This window comes from Spermophilus citellus (genome assembly GCF_964194105.1).
Source record: "Spermophilus citellus genome assembly, chromosome: 13".
NCBI classification, from domain to species: Eukaryota; Metazoa; Chordata; class Mammalia; order Rodentia; family Sciuridae; genus Spermophilus; species Spermophilus citellus.
The window spans coordinates 112,517,649-112,534,727 of NC_138193.1; positions in this window are offsets into that span (position 1 = coordinate 112,517,649).

The following is a 17,079-nucleotide window of genomic DNA, read 5'->3' on the forward strand; positions in this document are numbered from 1 at the left end:
TCAGAGCTGGAGGCAGGCTGCATGTCCCAGCTCAGCAGTGTCACCCATGTGATCTCAGACAGCTTCCTTATCTCCCTGGCTCAGGAGCCTCATCTTCAAAATCAGAATCCAAGTAACACTTTCCTTACAGCATGGCCTGTATAGCTAAATGAGACCCTGAGGACCCAGGGCTTATTGGAAAGCCAGCTGTCACTGGGTGCATGTTCTGGAGAGAATGTAGCTTTCCCTCCGTCTGGAGGTTGTATCAACCTGCTCCTCCCCTACCTTACAGAAGCTGGTTGAAGTGGAAGAAGGGATTGGACGCATTCAGTCAGCTAAGCTGCCCCCCAGCTTAGCTAATAAAGGGGGGCCTGGGCCTGGGAGGCCATCATCCTCGTGAAACCGTGTCCTGGTCAGCTGCTACTAAACAGCCCAAGTCCACTGGCCAACCTCCCTGTTTGTCCTCCATCAGGAGAGGACACTGAGGTTCAGCAGGCTGACAGCCTGAGGTCACGTGAACTGGGGGTGAGGACGCACCCTGTGGCACTAGATCCTGAATCCTGCGCTCCTTTCATCAATGGGCTGGACTAACTAAGGAGGGACACGCCCTGGGCCATCTCTCACTGCCTCTGACACTCAGTACTTACAGGACTACTAATGAATGGGCGGTGTCACAGTGAAGCCCCTGAGCTGGAACTTCTTAAGAACCTCAGCCGAGGGAGGAAGCGCACAGGGCAAACACACAGTCCTGAGTGCCCCCTGTGACCACGCCTTCTCCATTCGCATCACAGTCCCTGCGGCACCTGGGCAGGGGCACATGCATCCTCTTCCCTTCTGCCCTACTGTTCCATTCCACCCGTTCTACTCCCAGAGGAAACAAACTCAGAGAGTCCAAGTAAGTCCCGAAGCCTAACCGCCTGCACCTGCTGCCACGTGGGGCGGAGATGCCAATTTGGCCAGCAGCCAAAGAGAACATCTGCTTCCGTAGAGGGGAATGTGGATGCTGCGCGTCCCCATCGGGCAGGTATGGAGGCATCTGTTCCAGGTGGTGGTGCCTCCCTCTGAGCAATCCTCGGGTTCGGGTCTGACGAGAGCCACCCTTGACGTGGCCACCATGCTGGTTATGGCAGCAGGAGCTGTGCCAGGAGTGCTGTCAGCAAAGCTGCTTGGAAACTGATTCTGCCTCTTCCAGGGTGTGGACAAATGAGGCCCTGGGGCCATCTCTGGTCACAGCAGGAAGAGTCTGGGAGGGAAGACCCACTGCCCAGAGGCCTTTGCTGTCCCACCGTGGGGCTTGGCTAATGGAATCTCTCATCAAGAGGAGGTGACAGCTCACTGTCTTTTCATTTCCTCTTTCTGAGGAGTGAGGACATGGTTTCCTCCTGGACATCTGGAGGGCCAGGCACTAGGACATGCATGGTGAAACTGCCAGCCATGTGTGGCAGAGCGGGTACTGGGGTTCCAGTGGTCCACAGCCGCTTGGCCCTCAGCAAAGTTCTTGGTAACTCGGGCCTGTTTCCTGAGTACAAAGCACAGATGCTGACGGCATGTCACAGGACTGTCGGGAAGGCTACTGGAATGGCGCTTGGAGGGCGCCTGCCCAGACGTGCTGCCTTCTCTGCTTCCGTGGCCCCAAGCCCTCTTCCTTCCTCTGCTGCTCTCAGCCTGGATGCCACTGTCTTCACAATCTTGTCCTGGCCCATCAGGTCTAGGAGAAAGCCTGAGTGTGCAGTCACTTCCTAAAAAGCAGCGCACCAGGCAGCACGGGCCAGAAAAAAGCACAGGGTTTATCGGGAGAATGGGGTGAGGGGCTGTTGCTGTAGATCTCCACCAGGACATGGAGAAGACAAAACAAAGAAGCAAACAGTGACACAGAGACAGAGTGAACCCCAGTCACAAAATTCTAAAAGTCCCCTAACTTTTAAATGTGCTTGAAAAGAAAACTAGGTGGCACTGGGAAAAAGGAAAATCTAGTAGCTGAATTTTAACAAAATCAGCACAAGGACAGATCTCCCTGTAATTGCTGAACGGGATGAAAATGTGGGACCCAGATTGGGAATCACAGCACATGGTTTGCTTCGAGTTGGATTTACATACTTTTGTGATGTGTATGTGTCAGCAATGAGAATGATCGAATATTAAAACAGACTGCACCTAGACCTTCTCCATTACAGCCAGTGTGAAAGCAACACGGAAATCACCTTTATCACAGGCATTACACTGAAAATTTAACTTGAAATGTGTTTATGAAACAGACATTTTCATTTACATTTAGAAGTAAACATTAAAAAAATCTAAAACTTTTTCTTTTTTATTTACAATGCATGCATCTTCAGTAGAACATACATAGAATTAATGGATAAACAAATTCTGAGTAGATTGTTCTGTATTCTCAGATTATTCTACCAAATAGATTCACACACACACAGACACACATACACAAAAAGACAACACTATCCCAGATGGTAAACCATCACTGAGCACACCCTCGGCCATTGGAGGGGCGCTGTGTGGTCAGACAGAAGGGACACCCTGAAGCATCCCGGCTTCTTACCCCAAGTTACCCAACTGCAAAAGCATTTTGTGATGACCACCAGTGCTGGAGGCTGCTGGTGTGCTTTTGGAGAACCATGTCTGTGTGTATTTAGAGGAGATACATTGATAGTGCCTCAGATTCTGAACTCAAGCATTTGCAAATGTATGATTTTTTTCCTTCTTATTCTCAATACATTTTTTAAAAATATTTCATCTTTAAAGACAAACAAGATGTAGAAACACACTTTGAGGTGTTCATAATCCTCTGAGGAACTTGGATTGGAGCTTGCCCAGAGTCCTGAGGGGTGGCGCTCTGTGTTGTCTGGGGCTCTGTATGTGGAAGGTGTCTATGCCTGCACTAATGGATCCTGCTGGTGGTTATCATGGTCCGCACTCTGTGGAGGCCAGAGACAGGGTCACCCACTGCTCTGCAGGGCAGGGGAGCAGTGCGAACGAGGCTTAGATCATGCGGACTGCTGTGCACCATGTCTACCTTACCTCGACTCATCCGAGCTCTGTGTTAACCAACTCTGCTGGTTATGGTGTGAGTCAGCCTCCGAGTGCCTGTGTGCCTGCCTTTCCTGGCTGCTCCAGGACCTGCAAGCTCAGCTCACTACATCTTCATGGTGATGGTGTGTGTGCATGTGTCTGTGCGTGTGTGTCTGAGTCTGTGCATGTGTGTGAGTGCGTGTGTGTGCATGAGTGTGTGTGTGTGCATGTGCACGTGTGTGCGTGTGCGTGTGTGTGAGGGAGCAAATGGCTGGAACAGCTGGGCTTTCTGGGCAGGCCCTGAACCATATTCCTGCCACCACGCCAGCTCTGTGGTGTAGCACAAAGAAGGGAGTCGGCTGAGACACTTGCTGGAACTCTGAAGAGGAAGCTCAAGTCCCAGAAATGCCATTTCACAGCAGAGTGACTACTGGTACATTCCTAAACTTTTATAAGTTTCATTTTTCTCATACATAAAAGGGGAAGAGAGGTCCCTGAAAGCCTACTGCAGGAAACTACGTGAGGACCAGGGCACACACACCGCTTGGTGCTCTTGGCAAACGGGGAGTGTTCACTCTGAGGCAGCTGCGACTGGACACTTAATTAGCACAGAGGACAGTGGGCTCCCATTCTGCTCTCTTCACATGTATGATTCCCCTCAGGTGTCAGGAAAGTTTTCACCTATGATTTTCAGGCTGGTCCATCCCAGAGTCCGACACTCACAAGGGTGGGGCCCAGCGCCATGCTGTGCCTGTCAATCAATCCTTCCTGCTGAAGCGCCTCCCTGTGGCAGAGACGCTGGCTCAGTGTCTGTGGGCAGGCTGTCTGAGAGGCTGATGACTTCAATGTAGTGATCTCATGATCACGGAAGAGAGATTTCAGATCATTCTTATAAAATTTCTCACCATTGATGACTTCAAGCCAAAAGGAAAAAAAAAAAAACAGCAGTTTTACATGGTTTAACTCAGCAATTTATAGTACCCATTACTTTTTTTTTTAAAAAAAATAGCACACTGTGTGAGATTTTTTAAAAGTCTTCAGTAAATAATTGGTTAAAGACTTCTAGGGGAAAAAAAAAAAACTTTCCCTGGTCCAAGCTTTCACTTTTATGTAAGAAAAGAAAACTCTGTCTACAGAAGCCAAGCAATGCTCAGGTCAATGGAGTGACAAGGACAGACAGGTCAGATTCTGGGTTCGGGTACTTGACATTGCACTTTCTGCCTTAAAATTCAGGGCTTTCTAAGCTGGAAACCAACAACTCACCTGGAGTTTTTACGCTCGCTCACTCTGTGGTCAAGGAACCTGGGGAGACAAGAAGCAAGAACAATGTTCCAGGGACTGAGGCTGGAGCTAGCTGTGGGAAGAGGCTCAGTGGAGGAGGAGGTCTGAGCGGTGAGTCCAGGTGTGACACCGAGAAAGGGACATCCCAGGAGAGAGAGGCGCAGCATGAATAATGGCACGGGGGTGGGGGAAGGGATATGGCAGGAGTTCCGAAGGAGGCTGGATCACAGGCTCGCTGCCTTGGTATGACGTCATCGTCTTCATAGGGGATCTCTTAACAGAGGAGCAAACAGAGACATTGACAGTCAAAGTGACTTGCCCAAACTCGTCATCTAGGCAAGATGGACCTGAAAGCAAGATGTTTAACTGTGTCTGTCTAACCTCCAAATCCAGTGGAATTCCTGCCATTTTCTTCTGTTTTGGGAATTTTAATTGTTGAGATATTTGAGTTGAATTTGGTACGCATACTCAAATTAATTAAGCAATTAAGTAAACATATTTAATTTTATTTCTGCCTGGAAGATGTAATGGCCAGGATAGCTGTTTGTGGGGAGCCCCAAAACAAAAGAAAACAAACAAGCAAAAAAACATTCTTCGGTTCTGTCTTTTACGGAAATGCTGATTTTCCCCTCACAGTGGCTCTGAATCAGTCTCAGGCCTTCCTTCATGATAACTGTTTAATGATGTGATATTCAGGGCAAAGAGTTCTACCAACTCATTTTCTCTCTGTCATCTCCCAGCCCACCGAGGAGGCAGAGGGAGGGAGGGAGTTGGGAGAGGTGGCCACTGGGGGGCACTGTTGCTCCATGGAGCGCCGCCCTGGCCTCCCGCCTGGGTAGGCCCAGCTGAGCTCAAAGGTAAGATTTCCAAGGTGTGACCCTCCACGAGTTTCTTAATGAATTTCTCTCCTGTGCGAAATCTTCTTTTGCACCCACCCCCGCCCGTGTCGGTTTCTGACTGTGGATTCTGGGTTCAGCACCGGGTTGGGCGTGAGTGGAGCTGCCCTGCCCAGCTCAACAGCCCTGAGGAGCCTCGACTCAGGGAGCCGCATGGGCGGCAGTCCTGACATCACTTAGAAGATTAAAAATAAATTGAAGCACATGTCACTTCAAAGGGGGCACCAAAAGGACATCTGCATGATTTGGTGCCTGAGAGAGAAGGTTGCTGGCTCTGGATTGGAACTGTAGGGAAGGAGATAGGATTTTAATGCTTGTAAGCTGCTCATATTTCCGAAGGAATGAATATTTTTTATTATTTAAATAAAGATGCGCTTCCCTCCCCCATCTCTGCACTTTAATCCTGCTCAGCTTTGATTTGGGTGATTTGGTCGTCCCTGGGAGCTTGCAACTCATGCTGGCAGCACTCTGCAGAGTGAGGGGGCTGGGCAGGCTGGGGTAGGGCCCCCATTCTCTGGCCCAGGGTGGAGGGGTCTGCAAAGCCAGCAGCCCAGCCGAGACCAGGCTGGCTTTATCGGCCAGGACCATCTGTGCAGCAGAGGCCAGCTACCCACGGCAGGGCCTCCATCTGCAGATGCACCTAAGACTCATCCATTTCTGACTGGTCTTTTGTTTCCCAGACCCTCCCCTCAGCCCTGCCCTTCCCCAGAGCCTTAGTCACACACACTCACATCCTCCCATCAGTCACTTCCTGGCTAATGGGGACTGAGACCCGATCATTCTCGTTTTTCATGCCTTGTCAGGAGGCCTGAGCACAAGGAGAGCGAGGGCAGCTCGGGAGGAGGGGAGCGTGGGCAGCTGTCCTCATGAAAAATTTACAAGGAATAATCAGAGGCCGCGTCCTCCCCCTCCCCTCCGGGCTGAGCCCCCCTAGGCTTGCCGCCGAGGCCATCAGGAGAACACGGAAGAGCCCTGGTTCTGCAGGCAATCTGGCTCGGCTGGGCTAATGTGAGGCATTTGATGCACTTGGCCATCCTCCTGAGACTGGGTTGCAAATGCAGTTCAGGCGAAATTGATGAAGTATCAGTTAATCTGAGGCTGACAGTTTAGAGAGGTCACAGCTGCGAGGGGCTGCCGGGGTCTCACAGAGGCAGGACCAAGAAGAGTTAAAGAGAGAGCGCGCCCAGTGGAAAGGAAGCATTTATCTTCTTCTGACGGGCATTTCTCAAACATTTCTGTATGGCCAGCGTCTCTGACCCTCGCCCCCATGTCAGCAGTTTGAATCAAGAGACTCACTGCTTTCTGACTCCAGTTTGTGTGCAATTACACCTCCTCTCTAGAAAACCCCAGCCTGATGCTTCTGCTCCTCCGCAGGAAGGGGACAGCTGAGGCTCCTAATTGAAGCAGGCAGTTAGGTCTCCTAATGCAAATCTCCTGGTTTTAATTGGCTCTGGGAGTCGTCTGCTCATTCCTACTCATCCTTCCTGCTACAGGAAGGTTGGCCTAGGTGAGCGGTGACTGCAGATGGTGGCTGGGTGCTACTCAAGAGGAATTTACAAGGAGTGGTAAGGCCCCTCTGGAAGGCCATAAGAAGGGATGCAAATTTGTGTTTATCTGAGACATTTTTCCGGATGAGTCTCAGGCCTCCAGGTCCCCTGCCCTCTACCATCTGGGGATGACTGTGGTTGGCCCCGTCATGCAGGAACCTGCTTAATACTGAAGTGGCTTTAAGGCTAGATTCACAAACAGCTGGGCTTTATGGAGTAGAGTGTGAAGCAGCAGGACTTTGGAGATGGTCAGCCCTGGGCTTGGGTCCTGGCTTCCCTAGCCTCTGTCAGAGGTTTTCATCATTACCACCATCTGCCTTTGGGAAATCAGGGCAAGAGGTGATGAGGGACCTCCTGAGATGAGGGACAGAGCTGGTGTTCTCACCCCATCACTCATGCCATCTCCCCTTTCCTTCAATAAGGAGAGTGGATTGAGCTGGGAAGGTGCTCAGTGGCAGAGCACTCCAGCAGGGTGAGGTCCTGGGTTCCATCCCAGCACGGGGGAGGGGTGTCTTTATTAGAGTTATCATTACCATGCTGCCTCCATGTAAAAAGGAAGGGACATTGGGGTCTGGCAATGGGTGGCAAGATCCATCCCTTGCTCTTGGGAGCCTGGGCCTTGCCCCATTCCTGGGGTAGAGTGTGGTTTAGTGCAATATCCGCTGATTTCCAAATCAGAAAAAGTTGTGGTGGGTGATTACAGTCAGATGGAAACGTCCACTATTTTCTGCTGGAAAAACATCTAACAGGGCATCAAGGAGTGTTCTTCAGAATTACACGGGGATGCGCAGTAACAGAAAGGTCCTTCTAGAAAGGGACCTCTTCCTCGGGAGCCTGTGAGCAGAGGTGCTATGCGGACGGTTCTGCAGTGAGGGGCCCAGGCAGTCCCCCTGTGCCTACCCGCCTCCTCCCTGTGGCTGGCATGGGCCCGAGCATGTGGCTCCCAGCCCTCAAGCCCACAGCCCAAGGGAGAGGTCCAGGGAGGCGCCCAGAGCCTACAGGAAGCACTCTGACTCTTAGGGACCCTTAGGGACATGTGTGCACACAACCCCCTCCACCCCCCTCACCACAGGCACTGCCCCCACCACATCCTCCCTGCCACACCACACACAGGGGCACACCTGCCCACTCCAGCTACACCACACACACACACGCACACACGCACACACAGCACATATGTACAAATACACAAATACACTCCACTCCTTTTCTAATAGTTCCTCTTTTATAAATAAAATACTAGTCACACACTACCAACTTCTTATGCGTTACAGAATAACTCGGGTAGTCCTCAGCCTGGGTGATTTCGCCCCTGAGGGTACTTGGAAGCGTGTGAGAACTTTTGGTTGACGCATCTGGGAGGTGCTGCTGGCATCTAGGGGCAGAGACGGGATGCCACTTAACACCTAGGGAACAGGGATGTCCAAGTGGCACACATACACCTGTCCTGTCAGTAGTGCAGAGCTTCAGAAAACCCATGGAACCTCACACCAAGGAGGAAAGTAGAGTGTGGGTTGGGCAGCAGGAGTGGGGCATGCGGGGGACAACACCAGAGGCGCTGCCTCCCCTCTGGCGCATCGGCCTGGCCAGGCGATGCGGAGGCAGAGCCCGGGTCCTTGAACTGCACCCTCCCCTGGATGGCTGGGAAAGCTGTGACTCTTTTGGCCTCAATTCCCTTGTTTATAAAATAGGTGTTTGGACTAGATCAATCAGTCTCGGGAGCCAGAGATGTCTTGGGGCAGATGAAGAAGACAAAACAGCGGAGAAATGTTCATGAAGAAGAATTGTGAGCAGCAGCAGCTGCAGGTGGGGCTGCTGGGCTTGCAGGGAGGAGCCAGCTTCCTCCTCTCTGCCCTGGACAGATGCCTGGCTGGAGACATCCTCCGCCCACACATCTCCAAGCCCCACCCCTGTGTCATGAATCCTGCTCCTTTAAGCTTCAGACTTCCTTGCAAGAAAGAAAGCACCTGAGAGTGATGGTCAAGCAAGTTTCTGAAGTTCCTGTCAGAAGACATGGCCTCAGCACCTTGTGTTCTCGTCACAAGCCACCAGGGCAGCTTCCAGGAGAGTGGCCTGGCCGATAACGTAAGGCCAAGCTGGGTGTCAGAAGCAGTGTTGGTCCTGCTGGGCACGTGGGGCCCCAATAGCTTCCTGTGTGAGTCCAGCCTGAGAGTGGACGCAGCCCCAGGGTTTCAGGACACCTTGTGTGACTTGCAGGTGCAAGGAGAGAAGGGCCTGTGGGCTCTTGTCACAGGGGGCCTGGCCCTTGGGAGATACTGGCTGCCCTGTCACTCATGGAGGTGGCTTGGGGAGGAAGGTCCAGGGAATGTCCCCGGGCCATGCTGCCTTCCTTCAGCTGGATGGGATTTTGGGACAGCTGAGTCTCCCTATCAGGATGGCACACTCTGCCCACCCGCTGTGGTGTGGAGACACAGTAGTAGCAAGGTTATGGAATTTTTTTTTAAATTAGTAAAAATAGGTTTCTAATTTTAGTGAGGAACCTTAAGTTTTGTTTTTAAGAATCCTTTCAAGGAAGGGAAAACAATGAGCAGTTCCCCAGTTGGCCACTGGTGACTTCCACTCAGTGGTGGAACTTGGTGTGTGTGGTGCCAAGGATGCTCAGTCTGCCCCTCTGGAAGCGAAGTCAGCACCACGGGAAAACCTCAGAAGTGGACACCCGCCCCCGCCATGCCCCGGGGCTGCCTTCAATACAAAACCCCTCCCTGAGCCATAGCACATGTAAGACTTTGTTGTGTTTCCTTTTGCCTCATGTCAACATGCACACCATCAAAAGCTCAAAGGGATGCTGTTAGAGAAGTGAGGGGGAATGTTACAGAGCTGGGGTCTTCCAAGAAACTGAGGCAGCTCAAAGACCCCCCCTCTTCCAACCCCAATTCTTGGGATCAAGTCAGAGAGGTTTCAGACGTGTCGCTCAGAGTAACAGGAATGAGTTTATTGAAGGGATGGGAAAAGGGAGAGGGGACACTCTCAAAGGAGAGAGGCGATCCTCTTAGAGAGGAGAGGGACATGTGCCTCTCCTACACTCCAGTTTGAGAGGGGATCCCAGAGAAGTTTCCAGAGAGTCCCACCCAGGTCCACCTCTTGACTTTTGCCTGGCAGCAGGGTGACATCATCAGACATTCAAGTCCCCACTGCCATGGCAACTCTAGGCCACCTTGGCCTGTGCTGACCTGTTCTAATTGGTTTCTCAACCACACATTCTTACAGATTTTATAGTTAGGAGCAACTCTCCTTATTTTCCAGAGTTTCAGGATCTGGTCACAAAAGTCTCCTGGGTTCCTCCCACCAACATTATCTGGGGCCTGCATTTCTCCTTCAGCTAATAGGTAATTTGCTGAGGAATGTGACATATTCTGTCCACTGAGGCCAGACAGGACTGCAGGTAAATGGCTTCTTGGAAAAGAAAGCATGTGGGACTCAGCACAGAGGCCCATTTATAGAATTATTCTATGTTTGTGTCCCCACCGTTCCCGTCTGTCTGTTCCCGAACAGGAACCCTAGTTCTTTAGGATCCTGCAACTTCCCTTTTCTCCCTGCCGGAACCCAGCTGCCATTTTGGATTTCCCTAAATGAAAGCAGTAATCAGTTAGCATTGCATAAGGATTAAAATAGCTAAGATGTCCTATCTTGCATGTAACTTGAGCCCGAGAGAGGCTAGTGGGTCACCTGGGAGCACCACCGGGCAGCTGGTCAGGCAAGAATCCAGATCTCCATTCCCAAATGAACGGTGTCTTCATCCCAGGATCTCCATCCTCCTCCTAATGCAATGTTTGCAGTATCTAAAAAACATTGGGTAACACCCGAAGGAACGTCTCATGAAGTATGTCCAGAGGAATTCCGTGGACCATGGAGGTCACAGCTTAATTTCAATTTAGCTCCATCTTCCACTGATACACTTTATAGAGCTTCTAATGTATGACATATCTTAAAGAAGGAGGTTGCACAATGACTCCACAGACATGTATTCTCTCCGCCTGCTCAGTCTTAACAGATGTGTGAACCCAGCTCACAAGAGTCTTTGGAAATGGGTCACAGGAAGTCCAGGGCTGAACAGGTGACATCCTAAAGGGGCAGGAAAGGGCTCCTCACTGGGCAGGTTCCTTGGCCTGAAGGCGTTTAACCCAGCAGTTCTGCTCTAACTGTCTAGGGCCCTGCAGGGCGTTTGGGTCCTTCTGATGGGAGGGTTCGTGTTGGGCAGTCAGACACCACTCGTGGCACTGATCCAAATATAAACCCACAGCCAAAGTCATCACCCACAGCAACCTGAGAAGGAAGGAAGTGAGGACATTGGAACACTGGGTGGGGAAAGGCGACCTGTCCCTAAAGTTGCCATGCCGCTGCTGGTTTCCTGGATCCCGCTACCTGAGTCCTGGCCTGCACCTTTGGATGCAGAAACCAGAGGCCTGGCTCTGGAGGCATCTTTAAGGCAATGATTTCCTTTGAAAGAAGACAAATAGCTTCAAAATATAGTTTGCATGTGAATCAACTTGAAAAGTGCACAAGCCTCCATTACCAAGTTGTATTGGAGCAGACCCATTTCAGAGTAAATTTTAACATGTGTTCAGCAGTGATAAGAACAGCATCTATTCTCTGACTCCCCTATGTACATAAATTACAGAGTAGTCAGGTATTGACATGGAGATCAGGCACAGGGCAGACCAGTTTCACTGTGGACTCATTTCCATGTCAATGCCGGGCCTGGGCTCCGTGAGGGTTTCACACTCCCCTGAGCTCCCTGAGCAAACAGAGACAGGGAGACCTGCTGGTGGGTCCAGAAGCGCTTTCTGTCACTGGTGTGCTTAGGCACATATGCTTTAAGGGAGGGTCATAGGAGAGCTGACTTCCTGGAGCGGTCCTCACTTTACAGAGCATCTGAGGCAGCGGACTGTGCGGGTGCATGCCATTTGGGTAGCAGTGTGACCCAAGCAGCACAAAGGTCCTGAGGCCTCCCGCGGGCATCTTAAATTGTACTCACCAGTTCCAGAGGAAAGCAGTCTCGGCTGCCTTGGTTCTTCTAGGCCCTGTCTTCCAAGGCCCTACTGCACCTGCCTACCCAACCAGCAGCGAAGCAAGGCCCCACAGCAGGTGGACACAGTGCCCTGGGGCCGTGCCCCTGGAGGAGCGCCCTCACAGCTGGGATCGATGATGCTCATGAAACTTACTTGTTGGGGACACTGCACAAGATCTCCTTGGAGGTCAGGTGCTCCCGGGCTGTGTGAGGTGGAGTCTGGTCTCTCCCACTGCCCAGCAGGCCCTGCCTCTCTTCCTGGGCACCTCTTCCACCCAGGATGGTCTGGACTGGCCACTTCCTGCTTTCTGCCTTTTTAACCAGGGTGGTTAATGCAGGGACCAACCTAGGCTGAGGGCTGGGAGCAGTCTGCCAATTGCAGCGTCAGGGAGAAGCATCTGAGAGCAAGACCCTTTTGCCTCTGTTCTTGAGGCGACGTGGGGAGATCCAGGACTCCTCTACAGTCTGTCATGCCTCGCCCTCCCCTGCCGTTCAGAGGAAGACCACCGAAGGCACTGAGAGGTACTTGGGGTCCAGATTCTGCCAAGCGACTCTATGAAATCCGTGCTGACCTTAAACTTCTCCCTTACTGTGTATAGTGTACTCCCCTTTGCTTCAGCTAGTCTAGATTGCGTCAGATACTCACTCCTGCCAGAATTCAGAATAATATGCTTAGAATATCACTTGTCTTTGTGTATATCTTGTCTATGATACTAATTATAGATAAACCTAAAGTCCATTCTGGAAATTTCTAGACACCTTCAAAAGTGATCAACAGCAAGTTGGCCCTAAGCGATTTCTCTCCATTTTTTTTTTCTTTTTAAGAGAATCAGAATATTGCCCTCAGATATCATCTGGACTCACCTAATACGATCTTCTTTTTAAACTTGGGATCCCTAATGATAGCAAACAAAATAACCAGCATTATGAAAACCAAACACAGTCTAGTAAATCTTTAACTAAGGAATTGCATAAATGCATGCAGTAAAAGCTACTGTGGGTTGGGAGCGCTGCTCTGTTGTATCAAGGTGTCCTTTAACGCTGAGTCCCTCTCTGGCCTGGTTCCTGCTCCCACCCACAAGTGGAAATCCAAACATGGAGGTGGAGGGTGCTACCATGTTGGAATCAAATTCCAGAATGGAAACAGAATAAGCTGGACCGGACAATATGGAAGATCTCATTTTTTTTTTTTTTTAAATTTGCTAGAGCAGTGTTTCTTAGAAAGCAAAAACATTGAGTGTCCACTGCTAACATCAGCACTGCTGTACGAAGTTTAGAATCAAGAATTTTCACCTTGGGTGATGCAAACCATATGCTTTTGAAAAGCGCATTTCCATTGCATTTCTGCTTCAACAGAACATTTCCCTCTTAGGTCTGCATTTGTTTCATTTGCCATTATTCATGTTCAGGACACTTGCAAGGTTATGTGTTTTGTCAAACAGACCGGAGGGGCCTGAATACCTGTGCATGTAAAATTGGCTTGTGGCATTTTTTCAAGTCACAATGGGAAGGTGAGGACCTCTGTAGCAGGAGTCGTAAAGGGCAATGCTCAGAGGAGTCCGGGAATTAAAGATGTGTTCTTCTGGGTACGGTGTTGCACATCTGTATTCCCAGATCCTTGGGAGGCTGGGAAGGATGGCCAGCCCCAGTAATGGGCAGACCCCTTCTCAGAACAAAAACAGCAAGTGTGATGTTTCCTGTGGCCTCCTCTTGCTTCCTTCTTTCCCTTAAGTGTTGTTTGTGGGAATTTAAATTCTCCTTCTTTCACCGTCTTCTCGGTTCAGCTGCGCGGTGATCATCGCATCCTTCGTCGTCTAGAGACGTGGTCTTTCCTTGTCCTATCTGCCCCACGCTCATGTCCAATGTGACTGTGGGCCTGAAAAGGTTATCTTGTCCCACCCAGTGTCAGGCTCTAGGAAAGCCGACGCTGGCTGTGTTTGTGGGTGGCTGCTGAGATTCGGAGCTCAGAACTCTCAAGTGGACTGCCCACAGGCTTCAGGGACTAACCCTCCTAAGTGGGGATCCAGGTGCTGAGTCCCTTCCACAGCCATCACAGCTGGAAATGTGGGGAAGGTCCTGGACCTGGGGGATGTGAGGAGGGACCCTGAAGGGAGAAGATTCTTGGAAGCTATGTATGTTTTGGACACAGATGCCCCTTTGAGAAAGGCTTTGGGCTTCACACTACCTGTCCCTAAACCTGGCTTTAAAATGTGCAGGAGATGAAGGGGTCAGTGTATGAATGAACAAGGGGAGAGAGGCCCAGGCCTACAGGCAGATGATGTCTAAGAGTCGACACAGCTAAGAGCATGTGCGTCCCCCATGTCCACAAGGCTAAACACCTCACACACACCCCAACACCCCACGTCTACAACCCTACATCACCATGCACAAATGCCCCAAATTCCATGCCCACAATCTGCATCACTGCCACACAAGCATGTCCCAACACCCACGCTCACAACCCTACAATACCACCACACATTCATGCCCAACACCCCACAGCTCCTGGACCCGTGCGCTCCGCCTCCCCACACAGCACACCCTACATCAACAACACACACACACAGTTGTCACCTCATCACTAAGGGGAGAAGTTGTGTTTCCATACTGTATTGATTTTGTGTTGCTGGTGTGGCATGAGTGGGGCTCTCAGATGGGGGACCCTCAGTACCACACAGGTCTGTTGACAGACTGGAGGAGGCTTAAAGAAGGACTCTCGATGGACCACTCAAGAGTCTGATTTGTCAGCCAAATCAAACATGCAGACCTGCTGGGCTTGGCTGAAAGCCTGCAGAGCGTGGGCAGGAGCTGGTGGGCGAAGTGTGGGCATGATCAGCCAGGACAGAGCACGCATGGACATGACAGGGAGCTGATGGCCGAGCTGGGCCTGCAGGAGTATCAGAGGGGAAGAAGCCCTCCTGCCATCTCCTGGGGTCCTGCTGCTGTTGGGAAAAGCCACTGAGGGCAAATATGGAGGCCGAGCTTGCTGCTTCCGGCTTTCCCCAGTTTCTAAATGAGACCCATATTCTGAGCGTCTTTGACAGACACAGGAAGGAACATTCTGAAATAATGGCATCCCCTTTTTTATATTTGTTCTAATTCCTTATTAATCTTATGGCTCAAAATTTATGGATCTCAGCTTCTGTATAGAAGGTCACAAGTTCAGATTAAATAAGGTTGTTTGGAGGAGGAACGTGAATGTGTGGTTTCTTCCCCTTCTAGCTGGTGGGACCCCACATTCCTGGCTCTGGGCCCCTCTTTGTCCTCACCCCGCCTTTTCTTCAGTAGTTGTGTGTCCTTCTAACTCTGCTTTCCTCCTCATGCACATTTGAGGAGCTTTGGGGACAGTAGCTCTCCCAGCCACCTGGATGCCCTCCTGATTCAAGGCCAGCTAATTAGCATCCTTTATTCCCTCGGTAGCCTCATTGCCACCAGGTAGCACAGCGTGTTCTGGAGTTCTGGGGACTGGGGTGAGGCACCTCTGGGGTCATGATTCTGCTGACGCAGGCAGCAAGGGAATCTGTGCAGATGGCGAGGAGGGGAGGAGAAGTGGGGCCTGTCGAGAACTTTCTGGATCTTGATTTGAGGGCCCTGAATCTCTAGGGACCCAGATCTTATTTAAACCCTAATGACTTCATGGTAGGGATGTGCTAAGGGTCTGGGGTAGGTTCTACTATTTACCTCACTCACATGTACATAAGGTAAAGCAGAACCAAACAAGCAAGCCACAGAAGACAAACTGGAGCAGTTGGTGTCATTCAGGGGATTGGGGGAAAGAAGGGGTGTTCAGAAGGAGTGCTTCTTTGTCATGAACCTGCAGGAGGGGCAAGTTCATGGTTGAGAATGCACTGAGCTGCTACCACCTGGAAGGGGCAGGGGACAGATCACTGGACTTCCTTAGAATGGAGAGCCTTGTGGCACCTGGGGCCCTGGGTGAAGGAACAGGTGTTTTCTGAGAAGAATCCCATGGACCCAAGGAAGCACTGCAGGGGAGAAGCCAGGAAAGCAAGACCTGATGTCACTCTCCTGTCCCATTTGCCAAATCCAGACAGGAGCGGGGCTTGGTGGCCTGGGAAGGGGTGGGGTGGACCCCTGAGTACAGACAGGGAGCATTTGGCAAATACATTTTAGGGATGAAAAGGGAGAGCAGAGACAGAAGTTGGGTCGGTCACCGAGTCTGATGATGGGACCCAGGTTGCTTGATTCTGGAGCTCAGTTCACTCTTGATGTAATTTGGATCTGAAAAGTCCCTAAAGCACTGTGTGTTGAAGGCTTGGCCTCCAGTCTGTGATACCACGGAGAGGGGGCAGAACCTTCAGGAGGGGACCTGGTGGCAGTGAGTGAGGTCACTGGGATGTGTCCTGGAAGGGGATACTGGGACTCTGGCCCCTTCTGCTCTCTGTTTCTGGCTGCCTCAGGTGAAAGCCACCTCCATGGGCTCCCACCAGGGCACACTGTGCTGCCACAGGCCCAAAGCAACAGGGCCAAGGGGCCGAGCAGTGATGCAGAGACCCAAGGAAAGCTTCCCTCCTGTGGCCGACCATCTCAGTGATGGGCAGCCGACTCTCATCTCCTTCGTGTCTGAGACATGAAGCATGTCCTCCTTTGGCCGGCTGCCCTTACAGTAGATAAAAGGATGCCAAGCAGAGGCAGGAGCGCTGTCCCCTGAGGCAAAAAGGAAGATTTGAGGAAGGATTGTGGGGGGCAGAAGAGTGAGTGTGGAGGGAAGGTCCTCGGAGCAGAATGGCTGCATGTGAAGCCTGACAGCCATCAGTGGGCAAAGGGCGTGTGAGCTGCTCACTTTCCCCAATAGGGGGAGGGGAGAGAGGCCAGAGGGCCAAGAGGAGGGAGAGGGAACTGTGGAATGGTTTTGTGTGGCATGGACAGGCCTGGCACCGAGGGATGCACCCAGCCAGCGCTCATGCCAAGGAGAGGACGCTGGGCAAGGGCTGGTGGTGGCTGTACTGATGGGCCCAGAGCATGGACTCCTTTTCCTAAGAGGACCTGCACTGGCCACGACTGAGACCTTGGATGGCCAACCCTGTAAGCAGCTGGTAGAAACTCAGGAACTGCTCAGGATGGCTCGGGACTCTAGTAGTGTGACATTTCTTTTGACAAGATTAAAAGCTCCCCAACCAACCTGCTCTGACCATAGCAATGCTATCAGATTTTATCCCGATCACGAATTACGTGTGAGTTCTGATTAAAGAACTCCCGATAACTCACCACCATGTCCTGATGAACTATGGAATGTCCTGCTGTGATTTGTCTGGGTGAAAGTCACTTCTGGCTCCTTGAACTTGACGTCTATCTCAGTAAGATC